Genomic DNA, 16426 nt, shown 5'->3' with positions numbered 1-16426 from the left:
TTTATGGAAGACAGAGCTTCTTGTCACTCTGCTAGGGTGATACAACATTGGTTGAGCCAAAATAGGATTAATAAACTTCCATGGCCAAGTCAGTCTTTGGATATGAACCCAATTGAAAACCTTTGGGGCATATTAGAACAGAACCTTCACAAAAAGAAAAGGACATCATCTTCTAAGCTTGAACTTTTAGTATTATTGCATCAGACATGACAAGAAATTCATCAATATGATATTCGTCAACTGATCAATGCCATGCCTATAAGGATCCTAGCATTAAAAACAGCAAAAGGAATGTCAACCAAGTATTAGTTATTAAATTTGTTACCATTTAGTTTTGATTTTATTTTATAAACTATATGTTTATTGAAATAAACTGTTTCTATAGGTGTCTATTCTTTTCTGTCATGTCTGTGTAGATATGTTGTAAAAAGAAACTTCTTATACTGACAACTTAATGAATAAAAAAAGTGGGTTCACTTAGTGGAGGTAGTCATTTTTCATAGTAAGGGACATAATTGAGTAAATTTCTAAGCTAAGTATGTGTCTTGGACAGTGAGGAATAGATATGATTCTGATACAAATTAATCTTTCTGATACAAATTAACTTGTGGATGTTCCCCCTAATTGTAGCCCTAGCTAGCTTATAATAGACAATATGTATTTATTTGACTCCAACTAAAATTATAATTATATACATTTTAAACCCTGTAGCCGATAGGAAAATACTCAACAATTCAACTTTCTATGAAAAATAAATGATATGATAGTGTTCCTCCATAAAACTAAGATGGACACCCTTAAATCTATACTCCTATAAATTCGTTTTTCTTTTGTGTGTATCGATATTCATATTAAAACCCCTCTTTTCTATTTATTAAAAAAAAAATACAATTTTCTTATATATGGGTTGTGGAATTGCATTCACTAGCAAAAGATCCAGCTAATTTGCATATTCTTTTAAACATTCATTTTAATTAATTCCCTATTAGTTTTTTCGGTTTTCTAATGGGATAATCATTATGAGTAATTATATTCATGCAGATATTCTACATGATTTATACTTACATAATATTTGCGTAAAAAGTTTATAGTAAACACAAAATTGTTTCCATATATATTTATGTATACGTATATATTTCTGTTTAACAAATTTTGCCTACCAAACTTCTCCTAGAGTTTTTGGTCTACAGACATGAAACTTCATATATAAGGTATTTGAATCCATGCAAAACTTTATATTTGGGTTTTAACCCAGAAAGATCGGTGCAAAAGTATGAAAATTAAAAAAAAATGAAATTTGCCAGGTGAAGGTTGAACGCCGGCATTACGAATGCATAACGTAGTAGCTATTGGTTCATGTTTTAATTTTTAGCCTTGCAATAAACATGCTTTCATAGCCCAGTCATTGACAGCAGAGGCAAAATAAACTGTGAGCTAAACGTTTTGGGTTCGATTCTCGGTGGTGCTGCATCAGTCTTTTTTTTAAAATACTTTTTAAATCATTACTCTATATTGCATCCAATCTATCTATCTATCTATATATCTATAAAAGTGAAAATGTCTGTTTGTCTTTTCTCTATGGTAGTTAAGGAAAACTATTATACAGAAAGCATTACTTTACATATTCACACTTTTTAATATATACATATGCACATAATCTTATGAACAGTACATAGGGCCCGAGTAAAGCCGGGTGGAACTGCTAGTATGAAATACATTTAAAATATAGGAAATTAGTTTTGTACTTACAATGTAAATAAACCGCTTGTAGATATAAATCCAGTTAACATACAATAGATACTAATTATTAGTTTAACTAGAATAAAATTCTTTTTATATAAAATTATTTTGTATATTAAAACCAGTTAGAAATACAGAATTTAAACCTATACAAAAAGAGGAATAGCTTTATCCTTGAAACAAACATGCCAACCTAAATAAACACATGATTTGAATTCTTCTATATGCTTCATTTCTAACATTATATGGTCATGCTTATTTCTTCCTAAGCAAAACTTGTGGGTTTTTTCTAATGAGTATATATAAGAAAAATTTCAATATTAACATAAGAATATTGATTGTTCTATTTAAACGAAACAGGTCTGTAAAATGTACCGAAGTTTTGAAAGAACTGATTAAGATAAATAAAACCTTGGATCTTGGAATATAGCTATATTGTTAGTCATCTATATAAGCTCCATTGTTATGTATTAACAGACATAACTTCTAAACAAAAAGGATTGGTATACACAAAGAATGAAATAGAATCACAAAACCAGATTTCCCCAAAGCAATCTGTATAAAATGCTATAAGACGATATAATAATTTGTGTATCGAATTTTACACACACACACACACACACACACACACACACACACACACACAGATAGCAACATAAGAATTTTCAAGATGTATAATCATTCTAATTGCATTGATTTAAGTGATTTGCTGACAAAAATACTTAAAGGGCAATTTTTTCTTCTATCCCTCTCCATAATGAACAATTACGTAAGAGGGAAATAAAACGAATCGTTGAAATCTTCATTGTGACTTAATAAATGGAAAACCAGTTGAATGCAGCAGTTTTGTTGTCTCCTTTACAAAAGAGTTCTTTGTCTAAAATTGCAAGCCATCATCATCAACAGCAGGATGGTGATGAGGTGTTCTCAAGGGCAATCGACTGTCATTTTCTTCCTCCAGATGAATGGAAACTGTTCGCATTATCATTTGAGAGGCGTCGTCATTGGGAATAATAGAAAAAAAAGCTCTTTTAATTTTAGCAGAAGCTTTTTTCTATCAAAAAGAGATTTCCTCCTCACTTGTTTTTGTTGTTTTATAGCTGAAAGGCAGTTGAACATTTTATGTATTACATAAGATAAACGATCTAGACAAATACTCTGAAGTTAATGGAATTTATTGCACACTAGTAGGGTAACCTGGCATTGTCAGGGGGCGATGATATTATCAGAGTATAATAAGAACTTAGGAGCATTGTTGCTTCCCATTCCTCATCTAAATCTCTATTTATATAAGGCTAAGTGTGAAATAGAGCAGAAAAGGTAATGGAATCCAAGAATCTATCAACGTTTTTCCCAACTGTTAGGAAGGCTTTATCAAGAATGAAGTTGAAAAAATAACAAAAGACATCTTTCATTACTTTTTCAACTTCACTCTTTATAAAGCCCTCATACTAGTGTAATGTTGCAAAGGCGACAAAGATGAGGAATAGGTAAGAAATTCAACTTACTGTTTCAGTTTTTAACAAATAACCTTTATTCCTCTTTCTCCAGCCATGCATGACTTCTCCTCTCAGCTGTGACGTCACCCACGTGTCTCTACCATAATCATTAAGCTGTGCACACATTCTTCTTTTTATAACTTTTTTTTTTCTTTCTTTCCATGACATCACTTTGCACACGGCATACAGCTGCCATATGCACGTCTGCGCTCTGTTACAATAGTTGGGCAAAACTTTGAGATAGATTCTTGAGTGTTAGATTTTCTCTTATCCATTTTATTTCATACTGTCGGATTTGTTTTATCCTTTATTCATCAAAGTTAATCATGCGCATATGTTTATATATTTGTTTGAACTGGATTCATTCCTAAACTAATTAACCAGTCATTATAAATTTTCAAACACAATAGGGCAGATAATCTTTGGAACACAATAGGTGAAAATGTGGATAATGTTGATTGTATTTAGTTTAATTTAGTTTGTGAAAATGGGACATAGAGAAGGTGGAATCCGTTTAGATATCTCCGATTTTTGTGAAATTTTACACAATAAACATTAGTCATCAATTAATAACTCTTCCTCAGATTCCAGTTTCTTTAGAGTATTTTAAAGGGTTTTAGGAGGCATAAAATGATCACAACCTCTCATTTGAAAATTCAGATATTTCATATTTGAATTAATTTGGATCCATAGTCATTAGACAACAATTAAGCAAAATTCCTTACATTTCGATTTTTTTGAAGACCTAATAAGCATAATGGAAGAGAAAAGGAGCTTAGTTTTCGTCTGCAAGCGTGTCCTATAAATTGTTATTACTGATCTCGATTTTGCTGATGACTTAGCATTACTGAGGAAATTGGTCAAGTCTAAGAAATTCTAAGCCAACTGTAAGAGGAAACGCGATTGGTGGGTTTGTATTGCAATGCCAAGAAAACAGAGATACAAGCTTTCAATCACATTGACCCAATTGCAGTGAAAGCACTTAATGGGGCTCTGCTCAAGATTGTAGAAAACTTCAAGTACCTTGAAACATGGTCAGAGAACACTAAAAAAGATTTTGAAGTGAGAAAAGCACTGGCATGGAGTGCATGTCACAAATTGACGAAGACATAGCTATCCACTCTCTCAGAAAACTTGAAAGTAAGACTCTTTGTTGCTACAGTAGAAACAGTCCTTCTCTGTGGTGCTAAGGCATGGACTCTTACAAATGCACTGAAGAAGAGACTGGATGGCTGTTACACACAGATGGTCCTCAATACATCATAGAGGAGCCATGCAACAAACCAACAGCTTTATGATGACCTACCACTAGTATCACTGAAAGTACAACAGAGACGGACGAGACTAGCCGATAACTGCATGAGACACAGCAAAGAGGAAGCCAGCAATCTAGCTCTCTGGATACCAACAGATAGACACCCAAATTGTGGTAGAAAAAGAATGACCTACATTGACAACCTGCTACAGGACACAGGATTGGAAAGTGTTCGAGATCTGCAAACTGTCATGCAAGATTGAGAGAAGTGAAGAAGTCATGTGGATTTGGAGGTGAAGTGTCCTAAAAGACGACGGAGATGAGAATAAGCTTAAATTTGAGACATTTTCTAGAATCAAATTCACGTGCTGGATTTTGAGCAAAATTGAAATAACAATTCTAGACATAAGGTTTAGTATCATATCTGGATTTTAATCTTTGTCAAAGGACATAAAAGTGGTGCAAAACTGTTCTGTTCTAGAAATTAATTATACCCATCCTCGAATGGGTATTCTGCTGATTAATTAATCGATGTATTTTATTTGTTTATTTTACTTAGAAGTGTTATATATTGAGTGATGGGTAAATCAGCTAATAACATTCAAAGATGAAAACTGCTTGGTGTGTTCAAAAAGTTTGTGAGAATGGAAGTGGAGACAGGCGGATAAAAGATGACGTCAGCTGGAGGAAAAAAGTGTTGATGCTATACTAGACATCTGTATTAAAAATATGTTTTAACATAGACTGAAGTAAGGACCCCTGTGTCTTTCTCTCTTCTGAAAGCAAGGGAAAACCTTTTATTAATGTCACATTTGTTCAACCTGGCTAGCAGACATTGTCAAAGAATATGAAGAAGGATGAGATGATACTTGGGAAATAACAATAGATTTTCTCGGGAGGTGGCCACTTCTTCCTTATACCAAAACAGAAGAGGCCTGACATTATTATCTGGTGTGCTGAAAGGCAGAATGTCCAACTGATTAAACTAACAACCCTCTTTGAGGATAAAATCAATTTGCAATGATATGAAAAGATGAGCGTTATGATCACCTATTGACTGCATGTGAAGACGCTGGATGGCAGATAAAGCATTCCCCCTTTTGAAATTGGATACTAATTATTTATAAGAAGATTCATGTAGTTCTTATTCTTGATTAGATTAAAAGACTGTTGTCTCAATAACGCCAGAAAGGGAATTGAATCAAGTGTGAAGAAAGCTAGTCATTGGATTTGGTTGAACAGTAATAGTCAGTATGACCCAATCCAGGTGAATTGGACCTAGCATCAGTGATGTTGTCAAAAGTTAGACTCCAAAACGATCTCACAAACTCTTATGATCCATAAAGCTTGTTGTCCGGTATGTAGAGCAGATAGGGTGGTTGCAGGTGCCAAGGTAAGCTGCTTCAATAACTCCCACCTTCTTCCAAACTTATGAAACCTGGTGTTCTCAAATAGTTACTCATGTAACTAGTGATCATGCTGAACATTGTTTAGCTCAAATGATCTAAAGTGATTGACATAATCCTTCTCTATCACGCTATTTTTCTATTTCCAGCATAGTACTGTAATCTTAACCCTACCAGACCAAGTTACCGATTTACTGGTAAATTCTGAAAATGCTATATACCGAGTTACTGCTAAACCAGTATTTTTCCAACCATGTGTTTTTGTGTAGTCAGGGAGCTAAAAATAGCTACGCAATGGCTGCTTAGCCACAATTTAGCAAATGGCTTCCTTTGTTTTGGCAGAGTTGAAAGTTCTTTTATAAACTAAAGTAACCATGAATAGAGCTAGTGACGAACCAAGCACTTCGACAGGTAAAAGAGCGAGACGAAGGAGTTTCATGGTGCAACAAGTGTTGGATAAAGTGACAAATTCTGATTCAGACGAAGGTGAATTTGATCAGGAGTATGTTTTTGAATCAAATAACGCTAGTGATGATGAATATATCGATGAAGGAGAAAGTGATGATAATTCTGATGATGCAAGGAGGGCTCCACACAAAAGCTGAATGCTGGCGGCAAAAAATGACGAACACGTTTAATATTTTTCATAATTTTGCCCAGGAGGCCAGGCAAAGGGGCAAATTAGGTTCAGTAGCTCAGGTCTGGGAGGGTTAAATATAAACTATACCGTTCTGTACAACTAATAATAATAATAACTGACGAATGTCTTGATTTTTTATCCATGTACAATCAAACAGCACAATCGTGTAGACACACCGGTTCTCACCAGATCACCAAAGTTAAGCAACGATGAGCATGGCCAGTATCAGATGGCTGACCATTTGGGAAGGCTAGGCAGTATATGTACCGTGCAGAGTCGTAGATATTTCAAGGTTAGTATCTGGGGCGCTTTAACTCATCTGGGACGGGGGAGATACATGCCTGAATCAAGATGAAAAGCAACAGGAAACTACCGTCTTTACTTATCTTCCCGAGATTACCATGCCTCTACAATTTAGAGAGCCATGGTCACTGACGCTGTTAAAACATGCATGCAATTAAACTGATGCATAACCATGCTGAGGATTCATCGGAAGAAAATTAGTTGAATCAACCATAGAGAAAACCAGTCATTGGATTTGGTTGAAGAGGAATGATGAGAATTGATTGAAGTGAATAAATCAGTACCACCCAATCCAGGTGGATTGAATCTCATATCAGTAAGGTGGTGGGATAGTATGTAGAGATGTTGTCCAGAGGTAGGGCTCAAAACGATCATACATTCTCTCCTGATGATCCATGAAACCTGTTGTCTGGTGGTTGCAGTTGGCAAGGTAAGCTGCATAAATTCTTTGAAGTAATATCTGTTCCACAAAAAAGATATTGGCTATTCTTTTCTATTTTTGAAAAAGAGAGAATATTTCTTAATAAGAAGTCCGGTACCTTACCTGCAAAAAAAAAAAGAAAAGAAAAAAGAAGCAAGATGTCTGACTCTTATTACTTTACTTACAACCAATAATTACGGTAATCTGAAATGCTTCTATCCACTTGTAACAGTCATAAACATACTAACATTTCTTTCCTCTCATGGATAGCAGCCTTAGTGAGGCTATTTGGTCACAAGATGACATTAATTTCAACCAAATTTTTGAAGAGCCATTTGCAGACCCCTTTGAGATTTACACAGCGGTCATGTAGAGCTCTCAGGTACCAACAAAGTTAGATGTTTTCACTCCTGCCTCCGTTAACAAAGCGGTTAAGTGAGGTTATCTTCACTCAGCTGACTACAAAATAGTCGTTTTCAAGTCCAATGTAAACAAAGTCTTGTGAGCCGTCCTTTTAAATAATCAAATTCTGTTAAATTTCCACCAGTTATCAATCATCAAGGTGTTATTGTCTGTATTTTTTAGATGAGGTGTTTTCATTTATTGAGATTGTCGGACTGACTTCTTCATCTTGGTTGTTGTAGTCACAACGTTTTGCCCTCCGGCCTTCATCAGGTGTTTTGTATCGAACTGGGGAACCGTTTGTTAGGAGTCTTGAACCCAACCCTTTATTATTATTATTACGGGGTAGTGACATATGGCCGAGTGGTCTTAGATGTTGTATCAAAGTTTACACCAAAGGTGCTGAGTTCAATCCTGAACGAAGGCAGTGAAAAGTGATATTCAAAACAGAGAAAAGTGACGATACAAAACACCTGATGAAGGGTGGAGGCCAAAACGGCCAAAACGTTGTGACTATAACAACCAAGATGAGGAAGTCAGTCCGACAGTCTCAATAAACATCAAGGTGTTGTCTCACCATCCACCTGACACTCAGTTGATATTATCCTTGAGGGACCGTTGGCCTTAATAAGTAGTGACTCTTCAGTAACAAATTACATATATATATTTAGCAAAAGCTTTTAGGTATTTATAAAATGAAGAAAAACATGCAGTTTTAATCCTAAGGATACTAACTAAATCCATATATCGCAGTATGTTGATTTCCCTCCATTCTGATGACTTTTCATTTAACAAAATCTCAAACCTCCAGTTTCTTTCATCCAATCAGAGAATTCAAGCGCAGACTATAAAAAAGAAAATCATGCAGCTCTTATTATCTTTGTCCTCTTTTCTTACAGAGACAGATGCATAGAAAACATAATTCTGACCAAGTTGCTTTGGGTCAAAGGGTCCTTCAACAAGCAACACACACACAATGTAAGACGTATATGGACTGCTAAACATTATATCACACGTGTCTCAACGAACACAAATATACACAAGTTTATAAAATACATACACTCTTACACTAAATACACCCTGCTAAATGAAATGATGAAACAAAGGCACATTCATCTCTTCTTCCAGTTACGGTTGCAGGTTAAAGCGGAAATACATATGTGTATTTAATTTCTCCTCACACACAAAACTCCTATCTTTCTCCAGAACGTTCTCGAACTCGTTGAACTTTCATTCTCCACAAACTTAATTCTTCATTGCCTTAACATGTCGTATGGATAGACTGTCATTTTTTTTTCTTATTTGATAACATTTTATCCTCTTCAAGATATCAACTTCCAGAAATACATTGTCACACATTAAAAGAAAGTGTGTGTGTGTGTGTGTGTGTGTGTGTGTGTGCTTGCCTTTCCATGGGTACAGAGTTATACCCAAAGTTGGTTCTTAATGTTGGTAAAATCTAACTCTTTAAATTAGCACTCTGGAATGGGACAAAAATACAAATTACCTCAGTCTAAAAGGATCTTTCCTTTACTAATCAAAGACAGAAAAAAAAAGGATGTGTAACATCAGAGCAGTTACCACGTTTTGCTTCTATCCAAAAGACCGATCAGCATTTTTAGGATTCCCACTATTTTTAGTTAATAGGTATAGACGTGATGTAAGCGGTTCTGATTACGAACGGATATAATCGAATCTAGTTCTGATTTTTACTGAAATATACAAAAATAAAAAATCAGACGATTATTTTTCAGTCAATTAGAATGATAGTAATCTGGAAGAAAGAGAGAGCCTGTTTCATCCGTTTAACTATAGGTGGCGTTACTGTCTGTCCACCCACTTATGGAAGCACAAAATGTATATAATGCCACCCTTGAAATAAAAATAAATGTTTTTGTTATATTTTAATTTTGAACATGTTTTTTTTTTGTAAACATATTTAAGTTTTATTTTTTTTTCAAACATATTTACGTTTTTGTTTTTTGTTTTTGCAAACATATTTAAGTTTTATTTTTCCAAACATTTACGTTTTGTTGCTTGTTTATTTTCAAACATTTACGTTTTTTTTTTTTTTTTTTTTTTTTGCAAGCATAATCTAAATGTTTTTGCTATATTTTTCTTTTAAACATATTTATGGGTACAACCGTTTTTCCGCGAGTATTTTTTTACGCTCTTATAATAATAATAATAATAAAAAAAAAAAAATCAACGTTTTTTCTTTTATGGACCCCACCCGGCCCACCCCCTTTTTTCTTAATGTTTCTGCACGTATTTTACCTTTTTTAGAACTCGCGGAAAAGGTAAAATAAGTGCAGAAACATTAAGAAAAAAGGGGGTGGGGTCCATAAAAGAAAAAACGTTGATTTTTTTTTTTTTTTTAATTATAAGAGCGTAAAAAAATACTCGCGGAAAAACGGTTGTACCCATAAATATGTTTAAAAGAAAAATATAGCAAAAACATTTAGCTTATGCTTGCAAAAAAAAAAAAACAAAAAAAAAAAAAACAAACAAACAAAAAAAAACAAGAAAAAAACCCGTAAAAACCAAAAAAAACGTAAAAAAAACAAAAACGTAAATGTTTAAAAATAAACAAGCAACAAAACGTAAATGTTTGGAAAAATAAAGCGTAAATACGTTTGCAAAAACAAAAAACAAAAACGTAAATATGTTTGAAAAAAAAACCCCAACAAAACAAATGTTTGCAAAAAAAAAAAAAAAAAAAAAACATGTTTAAAATTAAAATATAACAAAAACATAAGGAGAAGTGCTTTTTTAAGGAGAAGTGCTTTCCGACCCCCTGGAAGACCTCCTCAGTTTGCCCTGTATTTAAGAATTCAGGTGATAAGTCATCTCCCTCTCAATACAGACCAATAAGTCTTCTCTGTGTTATGAGTAAGTTACTGGAATCAATATTAAATAGAGAAATAGTAAACCACCTCAGCAGGAATAACCTTCTTAGTGACACACAATATGGTTTCTGCTCTGCAAGATCTACCGCAGATGTGCTGACGGTTATATCCCACAGGATTAGTGAATCTCTTGACAAAGGCTTCCTTTCTAGGGCAATTGCTCTCGACATATCAAAGGCCTTTGACAAAGTATGGCATAAGGGTCTACTTCACAAGATTTCCAGCTACGGTATAACTGGAAATGTTTTCTCAATCATTAAATCATTTCTCTCTGATAGGCTCATAAGAGTAGTGGTAGATGGACAAAAATCGGAGGCCTGCAATATAAATGCTGGAGTCCCTCAGGGGTCAATCCTGGGCCCAACTCTCTTCCTGATCTACATCAATGACCTCCCTAAACACATACTTAAATCATTCGTTGACATCTATGCTGATGACACGACCATCTACGGCAACACATCAAAGGCTGTAAATGACGAAGTTCTCTCGGATTCTCTCTCCTCTGATCTCGAGCGCGTGGTTCAGTGGGGGAAGATGTGGCTAGTTACCTTTAATGCATCCAAAACCAAACTCCTATCCTTACATCATCAACGCTCTGATCCCCAGCTGGCATCAATTGTGATGGATTACTGGGTCTGGTGAGGCCCCGTGTTTTGACAAGCTTCTGGGTTTGACCTTTACTCCTGATCTGAAATGGAACACGTACATCAAGTCTGTGGCCAAGGTCGCAGGAAAGATGGTGGGATCCTTCTACCGTTCCAGAAGATATCTCACTACTGATGCAATTCTCTATCTATATAAAAGCCAAGTACGGCCAAGGATGGAATACTGTTGCCATATCTGGGCAGGAGCTGCCAAAAACAGCCTATTATGCCTTGACAGAGTACAAAATAGACTTCGTGGTTTAGTGGGGGATGCCCTTTTCTCTACCCTGCAACCCCTCTCCCACAGAAGAGACGTTGCGAGCCTATCCTTGTTTTATCGTTATTTTCATGGCAGGTGCTCGTCCGAACTCCAATCCCTGGTCCCCCCTCGCCAATCTTTCACGAAAAACACCCGTCTAGCTGAATCCACTGTGAAAAATTTCCCCCACTCTATATCTGTGCCTAAATCAAAACGCGGATTTCATGAGCAAAGCTTCTTTCTTAGAACTGCACGCCTGTGGAACTCTGTTCCGTCTGCCTGCTTCCCTCCGGACTACAACTTGGATGTCTTCAAGTCTAATGTTAACAAATTCCTAATGAACCGCCCCCCTAATTAAACACTTCATAAAATCTCCTCACTAACGTGATGTACTTACAATAACCCTTATCCCTGAGTGGCTTCCGGGCCTTGATAAGAGGTGATCACTGTGTAAAAAAAAACAAAAAAAACATCTATTTTTATTTCAAGGGTGCCATTATATACATTTTGTGCTTCCGTAACTGGGTGGACAGACAGTAACGCCACCTATAGTCAAAAAGAGGAAACAGGCCCTCTCTTTCTTCCAGATTACCAGAATGATTAAGTTCTGATTTTTACGGATACATTCACTTTTGCAACTTTTAATTTGATTTTTTTTTTTTTTTTTTTTTTTAGATATCTTTACTAAAGAGGTTAGAGTTAGGTTTGTTGTTGTTGTTGTTGTTGTTGTTAATAATAATAATAATAATAATAATAATAATAATAATAAAAAAAGCGATGCTTGTTCAAAATAACGAAAAGCAAACAACTGAATTTCAAGTAAAAACAATGTTATCTACTTAATTATCATGTAAAAATTAGTAATACGTTGCTACATTATTATATAAAACATTTTCACAATCCAACGACCACGCAGTTAACACCCTTGGAGTAGAACGTGGATTTTTTTTTTCGAAAGCATCTTTCATTAATAATTTTCTACTTAATCATTTTTCGTAATTTTGGAATACGTTATTAATTTCAACATGACAATTATCATTGCTTTTAGTTTAAATTCAATTCTTCATTCGATTTTCGTTATTATTCCGAACACGAAAAAAAAAAAAAATGTACCAAAAGAATACACTTGAATACAAGATAAAACCAACAGGTTCTTTCGTTAAATAAATTAGTTGCGAAAATAAATAAATAAGTAGTTGCACCAATAACGCAACAATTTAAGGTAAATTTAAACAGGTGCTGCTGTAGTACAATACTGCTGTGCTGTACTGTGTCCTCCTGTCCTCTTTGTAAAATTTTACAACCCCACAATTTTTTTGCGGCAATCTCAAGACATTTCATTCTTGCATTACTTCCCCTGTTTTGTAGACGGTAATAGTTGATTTGGCATCCCGGACAAAACATCGTTTAATATTTATTTCTTGTAACTGTTAACTTTCTTTCTTACGTGAAATATTCTTAAAAGTAAATAAACATATTTTTTACAGAAAAATATTAATCTTGTGCCACACTTAATTCGGCTGAGAATGTGATAAATTCCTATCTGTTAGAAGATGTTTCGTCGGGGACGCCAAATCAGCTATCACTGTCTAGAAAACAGGGGAAGTAAATGCAAGAATAAAACGTCTGGAGATATATGCCGAAATACCATTTTTGCTAATAAATCTGAATGAAAAAAAAAAAAAAAAATACGGTACTTCTACACTTTATTGCCGAAACTGGAGATGCCAGTTTATTTCACGCATCTGCCGTTAAAATTCAAGGGAGAAATCAGTATTTTAAACGATGGCCGAAGTTAGAAATAAATAAAAATAAAAAATAAAAAAAAACAACAAAAAAAACCCAGTGAAAATTAAAGTGAAAGGTAACATATATCCGTAATTGTTTAATTGGAAATGTTTCGATTTAATTAGTTGCCCATGAAACACACACACACACACACACACACACACACACACACACACACACACACACACACACACACACACATATATTAAAAACAGAAAATGAAATGACATATTCATAATTGTTTAAACTGGGCGAGCGTTGTTATTTATTTCATGCTTCGGCCATAGTTTAAAATACTGATTTCTTCCTTGGATTTTTACGACAGGTGCGTGAAATAAAATAGCGTCTCCAGTTTCGGCGACAAAGAGTAGAAGTACCAAAAATATATTCAGTTTGTTCGGTGAACATTCGTCAATCTAGTAATACGGAATTGATAACGTACGTCAGGATTAAATTACGAGTATATTTATCGGCCAAGGAAGGTAACTCTAAGTATGACAGAGTTATTTGCCCTTATCGTCTGCTCAGATTCCTGTTCCATTTTTAAATTTTTTTTTATTTACGTTTGTTTGTACGTTCGGCAATAAAGTCTCTTCCTACTTTCAAGCGGTTTTATGCAATACTTCTTTTAAACTGTATTAATATGCTCGAAGAAAATATCCACTCTTGGATGGATATGATCTTGAAGGATCCTTGTCGAATCGCTCTTGTCAGCCTGCCAAGACTGAGGGGCTTACGGTCGTCCATTGAAGTATACAAAGTCTCAAACCGCGTCGTCCCAAACTGTTCCTACTTCCTTTATTTATACTGGCAGTAAGTACTGAATTTTTTTTGGGGTCATTTTTTAAAAACTTTTCTTTCCACCTTAACACTAACCTTTAAAATGACAACTTTTATAGGTTTTCCTTTCGAGTATGCCAAAACGAATATCACATTCAAATTTGGGTCAGGCAAGTAGTTTTCTGAATATTAAGACAGTTTTTTCCAATGTATTACTTAATAAATATCAATGGTGTTCACCATTCTTAACATGGCGAGAAGTGGATGTTTTGTAACACGCATTAGTACTTTTCTAGGTGTGTCAGAAATTTCGTGAAAAATATTGAATAATTCAACCCCGTCTTTCCAAGCTTATAACTCTTCGAAAAATGTAACTCAAGCCCTAATTATTTTTCAATTAAAGGAGCAAGGACCAAGGTTTCATTAAAAAACAAAAAAAAAAAAAACGTGTTTTTTTTTTAAAGGTTTTAAACTTCGAACTTTACAGGTAAATTTCTAAAAAACACTACTTTTTTGTTTTAAATTTGAATATATTATTTATTGATTTTTTATCTTCAATTTGTGATATATAACACTTTGGTGAGTAAATTAATTATTTACATTTTTAATAGACATTTCAAAATTGGGAGGCATGAATTAATTCGACCCCCGTCTTTTCAAGCTTATAACTACTCGAAAAATGTAATTCAAGCCCTATTTTTTTTTCAATTAAAGGAGCAAGGATCAAGGTTTCATTTAAAAAACAAAAACAAAAGGAAAAATAAACAACGTGGTTTTAAAAAAAAGGTTTTAAACTTCGGACTTTACAGGTAAATTTCTAAAAAAAACATTACTTTTTTGTTTTAAATTTGAATATATTATTTATTGATCTTTTATCTTCAATTTGTTTATGGTAGCACATCTAAGACAGTAAACGACCAAGTTCTCTCCGATTCTCTCTCCTCTGATCTTGATCACGTTGTACAATGGGGAAAGGAGTGGCTGGTTACTTTTAATGCATCTAAAACCAAGCTTCTATCTTTACATCATCAACGTTCTGATCCCCATCTGGCATCAATTAAAATGAAAAATGGTCGGATCCTTCTATTGATCCAGTAGATATCTCACTGCTAATGCAATTCTCTATCTATATAAGAGCCAGGTACGTCCAAGGATGGAATACTGTTGCCACATATGGGCAGGAGCTGCTAGAAATGACTTGTCCTGCCTTGATAGAGTTCAAAATAGACTTCGTGGCCTCGTGGGAGATGTCCCTTTCTCCTCGCTGCAACCTCTATCTCACAGAAGAGATGTTGCGAGTTTGTCTCTGCTTTATCGTTATTTTCATGGAAAGTGTTCGACTGAGCTCCAATCTATGGTCCCCCCTCACCAAACTTTCACAAGAAACACTCGACTAGCTGAAAACAATTATCAATAATTCTCCCCACTCTTTATCTGTGCCTAAACCTAAACATAGATTCCATGAACAAAGCTTCTTTCTTAGAACTGTACGCCTGTGGAATTGTCTTCCGTTTTCCTGCTTTCCAGCTGTCTATAATATGGTTGTCTTCAAGTCCAACGTGAACAAGTTTCTGATGAGCTGTTCCACTTAAGTTAACAAATTTACCGAACTTCCATTACTATCGATTACTATATTGTCCTTTTGACTACTCTACACTCTTTAACCCTTATTTTTGAGTAGCCTATCGGCCTTGATAAGTGGTGACGCCTATGTAAAAAAAAAAAAATTTGTGATATATAAAACTTTGGTGAGTAAATTAATTATTTACTTTTTAATAGACACTTGAAAATGGGGGGGGGGCGTGAATTTAAAAAAAAAGTTTGTCTAAAATATTATATTCAGTTTATTGGAAAGAGCATAAAATTTCACATTGACCCTGAAAATATCGTAAAAATTGAATCAATAGAAAAATTTTGATAGATTTTTAAAGTTTTAAAAATTGAAAAATACTGAACTCGTAAAATTCAATTACTTTCATTACTATTTTTAAAAAAAAATATTTCTATTACTTTTAAAACAACTTTAATAGTTTATTTTGGAAGTATAATCCATAAAGAAAATAAACAACCCACTTTTAAAAGAGAAATTATGATTTTTTAAAAATATTTTATTTGCAGTTTCGAGTTAGGGGTGTCAAAAATTCCTACAAAAATTCTGATACACCTAGTACTTTTCAGTTGGGAAAAAAACATGGCCTCCAGCAAAAATATAATGGATTACATTTGAATAATAAAGGCCTTAATAACCAGAAAAATACTTGTCTGTCTCAAATTTAAACGCGATATTTGTTTTCAGCATATCCGAAAAGCCTACAAAAGTCGTCCATTTAACTCCGAAGACTGAGATGGAAAGGAAGTAAAAAATACTTTTTTTTTTTTG

The 16426-nt window shown here is 34.3% G+C and overlaps 1 long non-coding RNA gene across 1 annotated transcript in view; it reads left to right on the top strand.

The window, feature by feature from the left end:
* The first annotated feature begins 13772 nt into the window (after positions 1 to 13772).
* LOC145294196 (uncharacterized) overlaps positions 13773 to 16426 on the top strand; it is a 113620-nt gene continuing 110966 nt past the window's right edge. Inside the window, exon 1 of the long non-coding RNA XR_013869841.1 lies at positions 13773 to 14079. This is a non-coding gene — a long non-coding RNA (uncharacterized LOC145294196). The remainder of the gene's footprint in view (positions 14080 to 16426) is intronic.

Source organism: Euprymna scolopes, chromosome 2 (genome assembly GCF_053919585.1).
Source record: "Euprymna scolopes isolate OS-2025 chromosome 2, ASM5391958v1, whole genome shotgun sequence".
Classification (NCBI taxonomy): Eukaryota; Metazoa; Mollusca; class Cephalopoda; order Sepiida; family Sepiolidae; genus Euprymna; species Euprymna scolopes.
The sequence above is the reverse complement of the archived record's forward strand: the minus strand, read 5'-3'. Positions and strand labels throughout refer to the sequence as shown.